The sequence below is a fragment of the Echinops telfairi genome, unplaced genomic scaffold, assembly GCF_000313985.2.
Source record: "Echinops telfairi isolate 266 unplaced genomic scaffold, ASM31398v2 ScPeMD7_40;HRSCAF=151, whole genome shotgun sequence".
In the NCBI taxonomy this organism is placed as follows: Eukaryota; Metazoa; Chordata; class Mammalia; order Afrosoricida; family Tenrecidae; genus Echinops; species Echinops telfairi.
In genome coordinates this window covers 22,488-41,111 of record NW_022103938.1, presented here as the reverse complement: position 1 = coordinate 41,111, position 18,624 = coordinate 22,488, and positions in this window count along the sequence as shown.

Below are 18,624 nucleotides of genomic sequence, written 5' to 3'. Positions count from 1 at the left end.
GAGTGGCTATTGAATAAAGTCTATAATAGCATTGTCCAATAAAAATATAATGTGAGCCACATATGTAAGTAAAAGTACTGTACAGTAGCCTCATTAATTTTTTTCAAATGAAATTTGTTCATTTTAATATTGTATTTTATTTAACTTAGAGTTAGTATATTACAAAATCTGAAAAATCTAGAATAATAACCGCAGGACAAAAGAGTAACATCAAATATTCTTTAAAAAATGACTAGAATAAAACAGGTGTGTTTCTTCCATGTTGGCTTTGTTGCTTCCCTGCTAGAATGCCACTTATTTCATTTCAAGCCTTTTAAGACCCCAGACATCTTTTGACAGCCGGGCACCATCCACTTTCTTTACCACATTTGTTTATGCACCCATTCTGACTTCTGCGATTGTGTCTGGAAGTTGAGCATCACAGAATGCCAGGTTATGAGAACAAAGTGTTCTTGTGTTGAGGGAGGACTTGAGTAGAGGCCCAATGTCTGTCTGCTACCTTGATACTTAAAATATAAATATATGTACACAGACATATCCCTATCATTATTTAGTTTTAATGAGAAAATAGCTTGCCTACTGTAACACAGTGATGTTGATCAGATTTAAACCTACTCAGCCTGGCTCTAAAATGTATGCTCATGGAGTGGGAGTATACCAACAAATAGATTGGTTTCACAAAGGATATTTGTATATTTACCTTTGCTGCAAATTTACCAGGGAATGTGATGAAGTGTATAGGAAACAAAATTATTAATACTTCTTAGACATAACAAAACATCTTGAGGGGATGAGTCCCTGAATCTGGGGGCTATTCTCAAGATCATCGTCTCCAGGGATACCACGGTTGTGATAAGTTAGATATCTTCATGTCAATTTGAAGATATATAAAAGTGTAGGGATGGTATCCATCCTGTCGATCAGTCACAGCCTGATGATGCCTCTTTGTGGGTGTGGCCTTCTCATAAGGAGGGCCCTGGGAACCTTCCTCTCTGCCTTCACCTTCTGCTTGCTGGCCACTCAGAGAACTAACTGCCAGAGGCCTCGCATGCTTCCACAGACCTTGGGCCACATGACTCCGCACCACTGCATGTAACTTTCCTGCATTCTGCATCATCGCGTGAGTCTGAAGAGGGCCATATAGAGTAGTACTGGACTGGACTGGGATGTTTTCTTGATATACCATTATCTTTTTCATATAAAGCTCTTTCTTACATACTATTGTCACTAGATTTTTTTTTCTCTAGTTAACCCAACCTAACACAATGGTCAATTGGTATTATAGAGCAAACAAAGTCAATGTTCTATATTCTACTTTGATGAGTAATAACTGGAGTCTTAAAAACTTGTGAGCAACCATCTAAGGTTCAAATATTGGCCTCTCCCTATTTGAAGGAAAGAAGTGTGGTGAAAATCAAAAGTCACATGGATATTATTAGTCCGACCAGTGATTCTCACCCTTCCTAATGCCGTGACCCTTTAATACAGTTCCTCATGTTGTGGTGACCCTCAACCATAAATTATTTTAGTTGCTACTTCTTAACTGTAAATTTGCTACTGTTATGAATCGTAATGTAAATATCTGACATGCAGGATGTATTTTCATTGTTACACATTGAACATAATTAAAGCATAGTGATTAATCACAAAAACAATATGCAATCATATATTGTGAAATATTTATTTCTAATGACAAATCAATGAAATTTGGTCTTGAAGCATGGTGTAGCATGGGTAAGTTTTCACACTGGGGCCTGGTACTCCTATGTGGGTGTCTCTACATGTGGGCGGACCTGCCTGGAGACGTACAGAGGAGCGGCGTCTTGGTTCTTAAGACCTTCGGAAGTAATGTGTTTTCCGATGGTCTTAGGCGACCCCTGTGAAAGGGTCGTTCGATCCCCGAAGGGGTCCCGACCCACAGGTTGAACCTTTAGTCCCAACAAACATACCCCTGACCAGAAGAACTAGCTAGTGCCTGGCTACCATAACCAACTCCTCTGAAAAGGATCCCATTAGAAGGTCCTGGACAGAATGAGAGAAAAATGTGGAACAAAACTCAGTATCGTAAAAGAAACCAGGCTTCCTAGTCAGATGGAGACTGACAGGGCCCCTGAGAATATGACCCCTCTTTCTTTCCGTTTTGGAAATGAATTTATCCTCCTGTTAGAATAATCAACCATTTAAGATCAAAAGGGCAACATTTCCCCACAGACTAAGTTCAGAGGGTTGGGGAGGAACAGGGAATGGAAACAGGAGACCGGGAGGATGTGGAATTAGGGTTAGCATATTGAGGGTATTGCAGAAGGTGAGTTGATAAACAATATATATGAATTGTTGAACGCGAAAGTGGTCTCGGTAAACATTCAACCAATTGAGAAAAAAAAAAAATCAAAGACACAGTCTTCAGTATAGATTGTACCACAACATAAGGAAAACAAAAATCCTCACAACTGGATCTCTAAGCAACATTATGATAAACAGAGAAAAGATTGACATTGACATTTACCTTGGATCCAACATCAACACTCAGTGAAGCAGCAGACAAGAAATCAAATAACAAAAAAAAAATCAAAGAAAAGAAAAAAGAAATCAAACAATGAATTGCACTGCGAAAATCTGTTTCCAAATACCTCCTTAAAGTGTTAAGAGCAAAGACGTCACTTTGAAGACTAAGGTGAACCGTACCCAAGCCACGGTATTTTCAATTCTCTCCTAAGCATAAGAAGACAAAATAAGAATTTACGCATTTGAATTATGGTGTTGGTGAAAATTTTGTAATATATCATGGACTGCTAGAGGAACACACAAATCTATGTTGGAAGAAGTACATTCAGGATGGCAAGACTTCATCTCACATACTTTGGGTGTGTTATCAAGAGGAACCAATCCCTGGAGAAGTAGCTCATGCCTGGTAGAATGGAGGGTCAATGAAAATGAAGAAGATCATCAATGAGATGGATTGACACAGTAACTGCATCAATGGCTGGAACATGGCATTTGTGAGGTAGGCTCAGGACCAGGCAGTGTTTCATTCTGTTATACACTGGGTCGCTATGAGTTGGATGCACCTAGCAACAACAACAAAGCTGAGGGCCAGCAAAGTCAAGGCTGACACTTAACGCAATGGATTGAAACAATTGGCACAATAACAGACTCAGACATGTTAATGCTCATGAAGACAGTACAGGGTCAGGAAAAATTTCTATCTGTTATACGCGGCACAATTTATGGTGACTACCAATACCAAAAGCTCTAGTAGCATAGTAGATTATCAGTTGGCTGTTTACTATCTTGGAAACTCACAGGGGCAGTTCTACTCTGTTCTATAGGGTTGCTATGAGGTGGGTATTGACTCAAAGGCAGTTTGGTTTTTGAAGGGTTTTTTAACCAGCAAAAGAAAAGTGGCTTTAACTCTAAAAAATATATTTTGGTGGAAATAGGTGGTTAAACTTTGATGTGATTTATCATTAAGATGCTCAATTACTTACATAAGCAATCTTAAAAACGCAGGTTAAAGAAAAAAAAAAACCCCGTAGGTTATGCCCTAATGCTCCCCTACTCATCTCTGTATCTCTCCTTCAACATCATTTCTTAAGCCATCTTAATACTTGGGACAGCCTTATACAGTAAACATTGCTTTCAGAGATTTAAAGAACGTCATTTCTGGGCCAGATATGAACATTCATTCTCGTGGGTAAACCAGAAAGCCAATTGGGAATTTATCATCGGTCTCTTGTCACTGCGCTGGCACATTCGACTTTTAAGCTCTACTTCCAGAGTCCTCGAACGTTGTAAACGGGCCAGTTCACTGTCCCTCAGACCCGTTGGAGGGCCAGTCTATAGTTTGAAAAAAACTATGAACAAATTCCTATGCACACTGCACATATCTTATTTGAAGTAAAAAAACAAACGGGCTGCATGTGGCCTGCAAGCCGTAGTTTGAGGACCCCTGTATCTACATAGTCAAGTAGGCTTATTCCATGTCACCTCTCTAGTGAAATCCAGTTATGATCTTTACTGACCAATTAATCAATTGTTAAGATGTTTAGTGAAAACACAATTAACTTTCTTTTTATCACTTATTGACAAATCCCTAAGCTTTATGGGTTATCTAAATATATACCCTTATTTAATAACTATTTTCTTGGAAACTTCATTTCATGCTTCTAAGTCTGTTGGCCAATTCCAAACAACTTTTTTTGTTGTTGCTGTTAATGGGTATTTTTGTTGTGTTTAGAACAAAATTTTTAAAATTATAATATGTTAAGAAACAAAGTTTTATCTAAAAAGAAAACATTGGACTTTGCTATCATATTTGTTTCTTCTGGTCATCTTTTTTTTCCCTGTAAATTTTATTTATTTTGTTGTTGAAACATATACAATAAACGATACACCAATTCCACAGCTGCTACCATTTAGTAGCATTAGTTACATCCTTCAAGCTGTACCACCACTCTCAATCTCCTTTGCTGAACTGTTTCTCTATTTCTCCATCACTAACATACATAAGGCACTCTTGAATAGCTGACAAGATTAAATTGATCCTACCACACTAAACCAGAATATATATCATAATTATTGCTAATAATCAATCATAATGTCAGAATGTGCCATAACCAATAGCTACAAAAATAAGTTGGTCATTGCAATTGACAGAGGAAGATCTGTGGAATAAAGAAAGGACCTGGGCAATGAGGAGGGGAAGTGAATGTCACTTTTAAACTATGTCACAATTTAAACTACAAGAACCCCCCATACCTTATAGATCACCACGATGCAGTCCCAAACTAGGCTCAGCATCACAGGTCAATTTCATTGCAAAAGAAAAGCAGCACAAAGAAAAATCTGTGTTTCTGTTGATCGATCCTATGGGATTAAGATCTTATCTTTAAAAAAAGAACTTATCTTTAGGGGGACGACACAGAAAAGTGGGTGAAGGGAGACATCGGTCAGTGTAAAACATGAACAAAAATGTATAAATTATCAAGGGTTCGGGAAGGGGAGCATATTTTGAAAATGATGTACAAATGTGTTTGACACAATGGATGAATGTATGGATTGTGAGTTGTACAAGCCCCCCCAAAATGATTAAAAAAAAGAAGAACTTATCTTCACCCAAAGAATTTAGTGTTTGTCCTTGGTTCCTGAGTAATAGCCTCTAAAATCTTAACTCTCCTCAATGATTGACTTGTCTTAGATGAGTACTCTGAACACACATAGGAGTTGGTTGGATAATGGCTGATTAAACCACAAAGATCCATTATGTGGCATGATATCAACCTTGTGATATCATCTGACTTCAGGAGGGAAGAGCTGGAGGGAGTTGAATTACCTGAGAGCACCCATAAAAGTTCTTAAAAAAAATAAGGCCTATAAAAAATTAAATAAGGCCTAACACTGAAGTCCCATGGGCTTGTTGGTTGTTGAATGACATTGATGCGCATGGGAGGGCAGCACACCTCTTTTGGGACATGGACACTTGGAGTTGGGAACAGTCCCAGATGCCACCCTGCACATCTCGTTTGTTCCCTTTCTAATCTAAAGTCTTAAGTACCCAGCTTTCCCCCATGCTTTCATAACTTCTCTAATTAGAGACAGAAATGACATTCTGTTTCTTGCACAGCCTCTCAGCTTCTCTGAATGAGCATCCATTAATGAAGCAGAAGCTTATCTTCCTAATCTCCCTTACTGAACACTGCTAGGGTGGGGCCAGCTCAAATATCCTCTTTATTCATTGTATATCCTGTTTATTACACCCAGCAGGATGAAAAAGATATGAGACAATCTGAGACTTGGCATTATTACTTTATCTGTTTCCTTTTATTGCCCATCAACTCAAGGAAGAAGAGGTATAAGACGGAATTATTAGTTTAGTGTTGTGACCCAGCTCTGGAATTTAAACTGGAGATTATACATCCCTATATTTCTATTTCAGTATATACATTTCAGATCATACTACCCATCTCATATAATTATTGGGAGAATTCAATGAAATGGTACAGGTGGAAAAAATAAAGCCTTAAGCAAATATTCATCCAGTCCTTCAGTCTTTAACTTTTATTGAATGTGGACTGTCGGGCAGGTATAGTTCTCACTCATACACCCACGCCATCCAGTCAGTGCTGACTCCTAGCGGCCCTCTGGGTCAGGGTAGAACTGTTCCTGGGGGTTTCTGAGACTCTCACTGTTTATGGGAGTAGAAAGTCCAGTCTTTCTTCTGAGGCCCTGTTGGTGGTTTCCAACTGCCGACCAGGCAGATCACAGCCCAACATGTAACCAGTGCTGGCAATACAATTGCTACTAAAAATAAATTCTCACCCTCATGGAACTTAACTTTTGCTGTAATAGATATTAAACAAGCAAACAAATACAATGCCATGTAATAAGGGAACTTTTTGGAGAACATTATAATAAGATAAAAACACTGTGTCGAGTCAATTCTGATTCAAATAAGATGTTTTTTCTTTTTTATCTGTAGGTTGTAAATTTTCATGTTATCTGCATGTGATACTTCTTGGGTTTGAACCACAGACCTTTCTGTTACCAGCTGATTGCTTAACCACTGTGCCACCCGAGAAGCCTCAATTCTGATTCATAACAATCCTATAGGAGAGAGTAGAACTCGAAAAACCCACAAAACTCAGTGCCATCACGTCCATTCTGGTTCCTGGTGACTCCCTAAGAGCACGAGAATCCCCCGGGGCCTTGCAGTTCGTAGCCCAACTCATAAACCACTACGAAGCCAGGACTGCTCAGTGTCAGAACTGGGAGGACTTTCAAGAAGGGGACATCGAGGTCAGACTCAGTGGAGATAACATTCAGCAGCACCCTAAGTGACAGGAGGGAGTGAGGCAGCAGTGATCTATTAAAACAGCTTTTTAAACAGAAGGCATTTAAAACAGTAAGACTCAAATTTTGGGAGATGAGCCAGTCAGAGTGCGATTTAACAATGATGAGAAATACAACTTTCCTCTAGTTCCTAAATGTTTCCTCCCTGCTCCCACTACCATGACTCGAATTCGATCTTGCAAGTCTGGCTAGACCAGAGGAGGTACACTGGTACAGATAGGAACTGAAAATACAGGGAATCCAGGGCGGATGAGCCCTACAGGACTAGTGGTGTAAGTGGCGATACAGGGAGGGTAGAGGGAGAGTGGGTAGGAAAGAGGGAATAGATTACAAGGAACTATATGTGACCTCCTCCCTGGGGTACAGACAACCGAAAAGTGGGTGAAGGGAGACGTCGGACAGGGCAAGATATGACAAAGTACCAATTTATAAACTATCAAGGGCTCATGCGGGAGGGGGTAGCAGGGAGGGAGGGGAAAAATGAGGACCTAATGTCAGGGGTTTAAGTGGAGAGAAAATGTTTTGAGAAACGATGTACAAATGCGCTTTACACAATTGATGTGTGTATGGATTGGGATAACAGTTGTATGAGCCCCTAATAAAATGTTAAAAAAAACAAAAAAGAAAGGAAAAAAAAAAAGACTCAAATTTTTCACCCAAGGATGATTTGGCAGGAGTGGAGTAAACCAGGGGCAAAGTGGTTTGAGAAATGATGTTGGAGAGATAGCTAGAATTCTAGTTATGCAGGGCCTTGTAAGCAGTGGTGTGAATTTTAGATTACATTTGAAATGTAGAAAGCCAGGAAGCTAAAAAACCTTTGGAAAATGCCAAGCAAAGGACTGACATTAGTTGACTTATATATTAAAAGTATATTTGCTGTTGAGCGGAGAGGAGGTTAGAAGAGGGTCAGAGCGGAAGCACAGTTAGGAGGCTGCTGGTCCAGGTGAGCAATGGCAGGGACTTGGACAAGACTGGTGGTAATTGAAGCAGTGAGCTGTGGTCAGATTTGACATGTATTTTCAAGGTACAGCCACAGGATTAAATGATCGTCTAGATGCAGGGTGTGAAAGCAAACAAGACATTGAGGCTGAATCGAAAGGTTTTGGCCTGGGCAACTGGAGAACTAGAACGGCCATTTCCCTCAATGAGGAGAGCAAAGAAATAAGCAGGTTTGAGGGATCAAATCAAGAGTTGTTTTAGAATACTCAGAACATTCTCTCTTTCATTCGTAGATGCTAGCAACATAAAGATACGAAGATAATGTGATATAGTATTCAGTTTCATGTTTGGGGAGTAGAGGGAGACAAATGTAAAAAGTATTTTAAATGTCAACTTCTACAAAGATTTTTGCTTTTAGAAAGTAAAATGGGTTTCTTGAGTTCTTGCTGTTAATGGCTGTTGAATCCATCTCTGACATATGGTGACCCCATGCACAAGAGGATTTATTGAGCTGTTACTGCAAGATCCACAGTTCGAAACCACCAGCTACGTCTCCATAGGAAAACAGGGCTTTCTACTCCCCTTAAAGCAGCAGTTCTCAACCTGTGGGTCGCGACCCCTTTGGGGGTTGAATGACCCTTTGGCAGGGGTCGCCTGATTCATAACAGTAGCAAAATGACAGTTATGAAGTAGCAACAAAAATAATTTTATGGTTGGGGGTCACCACAACATGAGGAACCGTATCAAAGGGTCTCCGCATTAGGAAGGCTGAGAACCATTGCCTTAAAGAGTTACAGTCTCAGAAACTCAGAGGGATAGTAGTTCTACCCAGCCCCATAAGGTCACTATGAGTCAGTATCAACTCGATGGCAGTAAATATGGTTTTCTGTGATCTATTAGGATTTTCAATGGCTTATTTTCCTGAAGTAGATTACTAGGGCTTTGGTCCTAGACTATCTTAGTGTGAAAGCTCTGTTGAAAACTATTGTCTCATACCAATATGCAACATGCAAACCTCTCATGACAGACATATGAGATCTGCATTGGCTCGGAATTTAACCAGGAGGCTCTCATGCAGGGCTAGAATTCTACCACGGAACTACTACTGCTCTCCCCTCCCTATAAATGTCCTTCCTTCTCCGTGTGGATATTAGCCTGACACTGTCACAAGGATATCCCTGTCTTGCCTATTTAAAGGACGACAGATGTATGATATCTGAAGTGCTCTTGCTGACTCACATGGACCCTTTCAGAAAGCCCAAACCATATGTTAATCCATGGTTGTTTGTACAAAGCAAGGACATCTTCCAATTCAATATTTCATGAGTAAAGGTGTATATATATATATATATATATATATTTTTTTTTAATCATCTTATTGGGGGCTCCTTCAACACTTATCCATCCATCCATTTTGTCAAGCACATTTATACATTTGTTGCCATCGTATTTTCCTAACATTTTCTTTCTACTTGAGCCCTTGGTATCAGCTCCTCAGTTTTTCTCCCCCGCCCCTCTGCCCCCTTCCAAGGTATGTATTCTTTAAGTAAGGTTTTCCCCTTTGGTGATCCTCCAGCACCGCAGAACTGAACTCCTCCGAGAAAATTCATCAAGTTCTCTACCGGGGGAAGAAGGCTATATAGAAGCTCCGACACATGACATAGCCAGTTGTCATCAGGTTGATTCGGACCCCAGGTAACTACATTGTGTGTGAAGGTAGATGTGTGCTCCCTAGGGTTGTCAAAGGGGGTGCTCTTACAGAAATAGATTCTACATCTCTCTTCAGAGGTGTCTTCCGGGGTGGGGGTTGGGGGTGAGGATGTGTTGCACCAGCAACCTTTGGTAAACAGCTCAGGAGATTAATCATTTGCACCACCTATAGAAATTCTAGGGTAGTATTTGTTAAATAAACATGGGGCTCTAAGATGGACTAGAAGGATACACAACTCCCTGAAAATAGTTGCAAAATGTGTTGTGGGGTAATTTTCTTAGGACAGGGCATCACAGTCTCTTATTATGGTCTCCAAAGGGCTAACAGGACACAGAAAACAGCCATTGAAGTGGTAGGAAGAGGGAGGGAAAGAATCTGACCTCTCTGGGGTCATCAGAGGAACTCTATTGTGTCAACTTTAGGCATTGTCTCCTTTCACACAGGTTTTCCAGCAGAATGGCCTAATTTCCTGGTGGAATCACAAAGGATAAACTCTTTTTAAACTAGAGGCTCAAATTCCTTCCTAACAGGGGGTGGGGATGGGGTTGGAGGGGGTGGGGGTGGGCCTCAGAGGCCTCTGTGAAGTGGTAGTATCAGAAAGGAGTCTGTGTAGCCAGGAGGTGAACTACCCATCCTCAGATATAGCTTGAGAAGAGTAAATTTCATGGTTGCTACTCATCCAAGTAATTACTGTAATATTTTACAATTTGTCTTCAGCATTTCAAAGAGGAAGCACGGTGAGGCAATCGTGAGAAGCCTCTCTTGAGCTAAAGCAAGTCATGCATTCTCCTTACCAAACTTTCTGCACTTAAGTGCATTCAACGAGTATTATCAATAACCTATTATGTTCATTGTACTTGTGAGAATAACACTCAAAACTCACTGCCATCGAGTCGATATCGACTCATAGCAAGACTCACAGGGCAGGGTCAAAGTGACACTGTGAGTTTCTGAGACTGCAACTGTTTCTGGGAGTAGAAAACCTCATCTTGCTCCCTCCCTACGATTAGCTGGTGGTTTTGAACTGCCAACCTTGTGGTTAGCTGCCCAATGTGTAACCACTACTCTGCCAGGGTTCCTCAACTATGCTTCATATAAGTGCCAAGGAATATATCTATGTTGCAAAAACATCAACTTCCTTAATCAACACAGCTTTCTCACAACTCATGCAGGCTGTTTGTCTTATTCTCAGCCTCTAGTTGAATCAGGCAGGCACAGAAATGTTTGGATGAGGCGGGCTCAGAAACCAAAGAATCTGTTCTGGTGGTGTCTAAGGAGGAGGTTAGCTCCATCGCCTGCCTGAGGATGCTGCGTAAGCCAGCCTGCCTGAGGATGCTGCGTAAGCCAGTGTCGAAGTGCATCAGACTTCATCAGCTGCATCCCCAAAGGGGTCGATCAGGGCTGACCAAAATGCTCCAGTCCTTTTATTCCTAAGCTGCTTCTCTTCTGCTCTGGGGTTTATTTTTCCTTTGATGCAATGCAGGGATACTAGCTATATTGGTATCTCTATCATTGTCCTTTTCAATCACCCTCTTTGCTTTCTCCTTCCTGTTTGGCATGAATCTGCACAACCTCATTCATGGGTGAGAGAAACTGACTGCTTTTTGCATGGCTGGATGCAGGTTTATTTACGAATACACCTATTTTGAAGATGTATTGAAAAAGAAAAGAAAATGTATTCAACACATTTTACCTTGATGACCTGACACCAAAAGCCTATAATTGTTTAAGTGTTCAAATGTGGGGAAGTCTCATCGATTACAATCATAATTCATATTCTTTAAACAGTAGTTTTCAGACGCTTTCTTGTTCAGTCTGATTCTAATTACTTACCAGTGACTGTTTTAAGCGAAGTGGAAGCAGAGCCAGTAAGTGTATGCTTACAAAGTTCACAGAATGGAGAGAAAGCAATGATGATTAAATCCTGTGCCATTAACAAGTGGTCTTTTTTTACGCTCAAAGGTACAGAAAGTACTGCAGGTTGTGGATTAAGTCTGGATGCCTGTTTGCTCACTTCCCATTCTTCTTAAGGATTGAAACACAGACTGTTGAGAGAAGTTCTCCAGGTACATATGTCAAAGTCAACATCAGAAACATTCTACTCTGTAGCAGGAATGACAGGTACTGGGTAACTTAAAGCTGCTTTTATTCATATTAGTTCATTAACAATTCAGGGCAATCATTTATATTACACATCATTATCCCCACGAGAAATCTATGAGGAATTTGCTACAAGTTATTTGCTCAAGGACCCACAGTCTGGGGCAGAATTAGTTGTCTGACTGTAATGTGTTGTATTCCTGTAGATTGAGCAATACATATACGATGTAAAACTCATGGTCCTTGAGGCAATGCCAACTCATAGTGACTCTATAGGGCAGTGTAGAACTACCCCTGTGGGCTCTGAGAGTATAGAAAGCTCCCCTCCTCCGCACCCCCCATCCCTCCGAGGGGCTGGTGGTTTGGAACTGCTGACCTTTTCAGATAGCAACCCAATCCATGACCATAAGATGTCAATGAAGAAAAAGTATCTAGGATAGCATTTCCATATTCATTCACTCCTGCAAATGAAACATGTTCTTGCCCTCTTCTTTTTAAAAATATTTTTGTTACATGTATAAAACAAACTCAGGGTTTTAAACCAGTTCAAACTGGTTCACTCATGACCGAGAAAGCAAAACTGGAAGCACACCTGAGTTTTTAAAATTTGAATGATTTGGAACACTGACTGATGTGGAATGGGAAGCAATACCAGCAGAAGCACCCGGAGGGGAAACGAGGAAAAGGTGTAGGGAGCCCTTTCAGGGGTCAGTTGGATTCCTGCCAGGCCAGTGGAGCCTGGCTCTCATGCAAAGCAGCTAGGTCAGCCAGCAACTTTGAGCAGGGGGAAGGGTTGTTTCTGACTCAGCTGATCAAGAAATGTGGTCGCTATACAGCACACATGCTGCCCTAAGCTTCTAACAGAGCTTCCACCTATAGTTTTCCAGTCCAGGTTCACCCATATTTTTTAACATTTGGAACATTCAAATGTTTTGTTTGCCTTGATTGAACAGGCTGGATCAATTCAATGTCCTGAACAAAAGACCCATTTAAATACTTTCTACATAATTCTAAATAATTTCTGAGTTTAAAATGTGATCAATAGGTTGGTGAAAAAGCTTTGGTTAACAGTGGGAGCCCTAAATCCATTGTGTCTCTTCATAGCTTCAGCTTCCAGTGAGTTCTTTCTGCCCGTTAGCCAGCAACGGAAAAAGCTTTGCCCCCAGGCAGTGTGCTTGAAAGTGGGTTGTTGCATCTGCTCCAGCAGGGGCTCCAAGGGACAGTCACCTTCAGGAACTTGTCTGGGCTGGGTGTGCCCTTGATGGAAACCAGTGTCCTAGTGTCAACAGTCATGAATCATACCCCGAACAAGGCAGGCCAGGGCTCCAGAGCTGTTCTAATCTACAACAGAGTATAGGGCCCAATCTCAGTATCTCTCAGTCCCCATCACTCCCTTGTTCTACCTTTCATAGCTCTAATAAAGTGATCTGCCACCAATCATGACTTGTGACTAATTTCTTTTGTTTTCCATGCTTTATAAATTAGCCAAATGGCTGTGACTCCTTTGGACATTATTAGGGTCTGAGGCTGATGGTCATCATCCTCTGGATGATTAATGTTTGCCTTTGTCTTGTCTTTGCATTGTTTTACGTTTAAATAAATTAATCTCTATAAAATATATTTGAATTTGAGGTCTTTTATTGCCTAGAACAATGTATAAGTCAGTGGCATTAATTAAGCTCATTAGTCTGTGCATCCATCACCACTAGTATTTTCTGCATTTTCCCTTCACAATTAATAGAAGCTCAGTGCCTCCTAAGCAAAGACTCCATGGTCAGTAAGCAGCTTGTTATAAACAGGAAGCATGGCTTGGGCACAAAAAGTCTGGAGGCTGAAGATAAGTGGCTTATTAAGAGTTCTGAATAATAAAAGAGATATGTGGGGTTAAGGGTAAGAGGGAACCCCACAAAACATCACAGGTTTGGTAGGCGCAATTGTACAGCGATAATAAGTAGAGATTATAGTAAAGTCATAGAGAGCATGAGAGTTAAAGGATAGAGTCAAGTAATGGAGTCAGACGCAATTCATGGTAGCATATCTCACCTCAACCCGGCTTGATGGTCCTCATGGAGGGGGCTTAGCCGCCAGAGAAGAAGCCGCTGCTTCGTCCTCCTTAGTCACCTTCTGGCCACCCTCCCGAGTACCAGGGAGCCTCGTTATTTATTGCTAGCCACGCATCGTAATCATACATCACAGAAAGGGGCAATACAATTAATTCTAGAACAAGTTTGATCGCTCTAATGTCTCACATAATAAAACAGACCATTACTATTCTGGGAGGCATGCAAGTTCCCTGATAGTGGACAATAGCCTGAGTCACCAGGAGGGATATTAACATAGGCAATACAATCAATAGGAGAGGAATCACCTAGGGGTGTGCCCACATTGGTTGTGGAATAGACAGTGGTATTTGCTTGATCTAAACAGCTGATAATGGCTAACTAACCTTGGTCACCCTTGGGCGGGTTTGCCCTCTCTGGTATCCCTGCAAGTGAATAGACCACCATTATCCTTATCAGAAGGGAGTGGGTCTTATTCAGGGTGAGTCAGACTAATGGTCTAGCCACTACAGATGGCCAATGTCAAGGAGAATAACCTCTGACCTACTTTCGCCGAGAGTCACTCTTAAGCAGCTAAGTTTGGTACATATTTTGGGGAGACAACTTAAGAGAATTCCTTCTGTTCCCCACAGAGATACCCACCCCCACTGATTCAATATAGATCGTTGTTTTCAGACTAAACAAAGCCACTGCCATGCTCTGGTGGTGTGGTAGGTTAGGGCTTGGGCTGTTAACCACAAGGTCAGCAGTTTGAGGCCGCCAGCCAAACCTGGCAGAAACATGAAGCTTTCTACCCCCATGAGATTGACAGTCTCTGTGCAACTCTTTTTTAATACCTTTAAACCATGGAATTGCTTAACATGTGACCTGTATGTTAATAAAATTGTTAAAACCAAAAAGAAAAGCATTGGTAATCTCTGAACATTTCATAGGGTCACTTCCAGGGGAACTGACTTGATGTCAGTGAGATTGGTCTTCTGGTTTATAGCGACTCTACAGAACAAAATAGAACCGAACCTTTCTGTTGTTGAGGCTGTATATTTTTGCAGAAGCAGAAAGCCTCATCCTTCTCCTGAGGAGAACTAGATGGAATTGAACTAACATATAGCCCACTTACCTACCAGGCCACAGAGAAAACATCTTCAGAGAAGGGGTGAGATAAGAATGGCAGTACAGAAGGATGGGGAAATGGGGACGCTCTTGCTATTTATTAGTATTGCAACTAATAAATTAATAAAACTAATAAACTGCACTAAGCAACACCAAAGAAAAAAGGGGGAGAATTCCTCCAGCTTTGTGTTCAGTTAAACCAACCAAACACTCCCTGCCATCGAGTCCATTCTGGAATGGTCAATGGGGCCCTAAAAGGTAGCACCTTGTGACTTAGGGGAATGAGCAGAAAAAGAAGCAAGGAAGAGAATGATGTGTGGAAACGAGAGATACAATCTTGAGGAAATAGAAGAAAGAATGTAAAGGCTTATGTCTAAGAGGAAATATACCTAGCCTCTGAGAAACAACTTTCCATGAACATCAGGTATCACAGCCAAGAAACCCCCAAACTAAAACAAAAACCGGACTCCCTGCCATTGAATCCATTCCAACTCACGGCAGCACTTTAGGACAGGACAGACCTGCCTTGCTGGGTTTCGAAGACCATCACGCTTTACAGGCGTGGAAAGCCCATCTTTCTCCCCCTCAGTTAACAAGGGGGTGTCTGTAAACTTTGGCAATTGGGACAAATCTAGCCCAATGACGTAAACAAAATGTTCATGAATTATGAATGATTTTTAATATTTGGAAATGATCAAAATGATATTTTGTGACTTGTGAAAATCCTATGAAATTTAATTTACCATGTTTATCAACAAAGTTTCATAGGAACATAGCCATCTTCCTTTACATGTTTTCAACAGTTGTTTTCTCTGTACTCTGTGACAAAGAGCATGTGGCTCACAAAGCCTAAAATGATTATTAGGTGAGTTTTTGCCTTAAAGTTGCAGACTCCTGAGATACTAGATGAATCAGCATAGTATATCGTGAAATCATAGGGATTTAATAGACTCAATTAAGGGGGAAGGCTAGAATGGAATAGAGTAGCAGAGAGAGAGGGTAGAGAAAGAAAAAATGGAAGAAATTTGGATGAGATATAAATATCATTGGCAGTAAAAACAAAAACAAAACCCTCAGGACCCTTTTAGGGAATACAAAAAAAGTAACCCTATCAAGAGGAAGATATAAAAGGGCTAAGCCTAGAAAAAAGGAGTTTATTCTGCACATTTCTCTCACCCCATGTAATAGGGATGGGATGAAAGTTTACTAATGTTGAGAATGCCTTTAGGATACTGATTTTCTAAGGGGACTCTAAGTTCTCTAAGAGGTCCTTAGGTGGTACAAAAGGCTAATGCACTCAGCTGCTAAGCGAAAGGCTGGAAGTTTGATTCTACCCCAAGGCACTTCCAAAGAAAGGCCTTGCACTACACAATAGAAAAATCGCCATTGAAAACCCCGTGAAGCTCTGGTCTACTCTGATACACATCACATTAGCATTCCCTTAGGGCTGACCAGAAACCCCGGTGGCCTGCTGGTTATGCATTGAGCTGCTAACTGCAAGGTAAGCATTATCAATTACTCCTCAGAGAAAGATGAGCCTTTCTACTCCCATAAGAGTTACAGTCTCAGAAACCCACAGGGGCAATTTTATCCTGTCCTATAGAGTCACTAAGAGTCAGAATCATCCTAATGGCAGCGAATGAGTTTGTTTGTTCCTTGAGAAAAGGACTGACTGGGAACTCTGGTAGCATAATGGTTACACATTGGGCTGTTAACCATAAGGTCAGTGGTTCAAAACTATGAGCTGCTCTTTGGGGAAAAGATAAGGTTTTCTATTGTCATAGAGTTACAGTCTCAGAAACCATAGAGTTGCTAGGAGTTTGAATCAACTCGATGGCAGTGAGGTAAGGCCTGACTTTACTACTCCTCTCACCTTAGGTATATAATTTGTATGCTCAACAAATAATCAGAGACGTTGGATTACATGAAGAAGAATAGGGCATCAGGATTGGAGGAAGGCGGCTTAACAATCTCTAATATGCAGCTTGCTTAAAGTGTGGTCGACTTAAGTACTTGCTGATGAAGATCAAGAACTGTAGCCTTCAGTATGGATTACAACTTAATGGAAAGAAAACCAAAATCCTCACGTGATGTAAGTAACATCATGATACATGAAGAAAGAAAAGATGGAGGTTGTGAAGGATTTCATCTTGCTTGGATCCACAGGCAATGCTCATGGAAGCAGCAGTCAAGAGGTCGGATGATGCATCGCTGCTCAAGGCATCTTTAAAGTGTTGAAAAGCAAGACTGTTATTTTGAGGACTAAGTGAGCCTGACCGAAGCCATATTATTTTTAATTGCCTCATATGCATGTGAAAATTATACATTGAATAAGGAAGACCAAAGGAGAAATGATGTATTTGAATTATGGTGCTGGCGAAGAATTTGGAAAGTACCACGGACTGCCAAAAGAACAAGAAGATCCGTCTTGGAAGAAGAACAGACAGAATGCTTCTTAGATAGAGGCAAGGATGGCAAGGCTGTGTCTCATGTACTTGGGGCATGCTGTCAGGAGAGACCAGTCCCCGGAGAAGGATATCATGTTTGGGATAGGAGCGGGGCAGTGAACAAAAGGAAGACACTTGATTGACACCATGATTGCAACAGTGGACTCAAACCCAAGAGCAACTGTGAGCACGGCACAGTGTTTCCTTCTGTCGTACGTGGAGTTGCTGCTATGAGTCACAACTGACTCCATGGTACCTAACAACAACAACAATAAGGGTTGACAAAGTCACCTGCTTCTTTATACTGATCTAAAAACAAATCTAAATCCCTAATGACTACTTGGCCATAGCATTGTCCTCCACACGATTAAGAAGAGGAAAATCCAGGACTGGATTTGCCTAGCCTCCCTGTTTTTCTGTACTCTATTGTTGTTTTCTGTGATCCTCAAAAAGGTGGCAGAGGCACTGCACTTTATATGGAGTACAAATATGGAAGTAGGTTTAAAAATTGAAAAAAAAAAATATGGAAGTAGGAATGTTTCAACCCTGAAGTCCTCCCCTTTGTGGACCTGGTAAAGAATGGTTGAAGTGTATAGTAATGGACTGATGCTAGATAGTTGGCAGGGATTTCTACCATCTACTAACGAATATTCCCTTTTTAGGTCGAATAAGTGGAAGTCCCCAAAGTTGGGAGTGGAGGAAACTGGAGACAAATATTTGCCACCAATAACCTCCATTTGCAAGAGAAAGATGAGGCTGTCTGCTCCCATAAATATTTAAAGGCTCAGAAACCCCAGGGAGCAATTCTACTCTCTCCTATAGAGTTGCTAGGAGTGGATTTGCTTTGGGTTTCGGGATTCCTCTATTTACCTAATGAGGTGATGGATGAAGAAATTCTTCTGAAAGCAGCAGGAGAATAAGAACCTTCGTGAATGGAACAACAAGAGATCTAAAATTGTTGGTGAGGAGGGCATATAATGCCTGGTGGGGTTTGATCAAGTGCAATGTATCCGAGAGGAATTACTGAGAGCTGAATGGAGGGTGAGCATGACAGTGGCATAGGAGGAAGTGAAAGGAAATAGAAGAAAGAAGTAGGAGGCAAAAGCTATTTATAGAGGTATAGCTGTAGGCATGTATATATGTAAATACATTAATTTATAATGAAAGGGATAGAGGCCAATGTACATATATGTATATGTTAAGTATTACAACAGCAGCCAGACTTTGAGCCTCTACTCAAGGCCTCCCTTAACATACCAACACTTTGTTCTAATAACCTGACACTCTTTGATACTCACCTTCCCAACACGATTGCTGAAGACAAAATAGGTGCATAAGTAAATGTGGTGAAGATGGTGCCTGGCTATGGAAAGATATAGCATCTGGGGTCTTAAAGGTTTGAAGATAA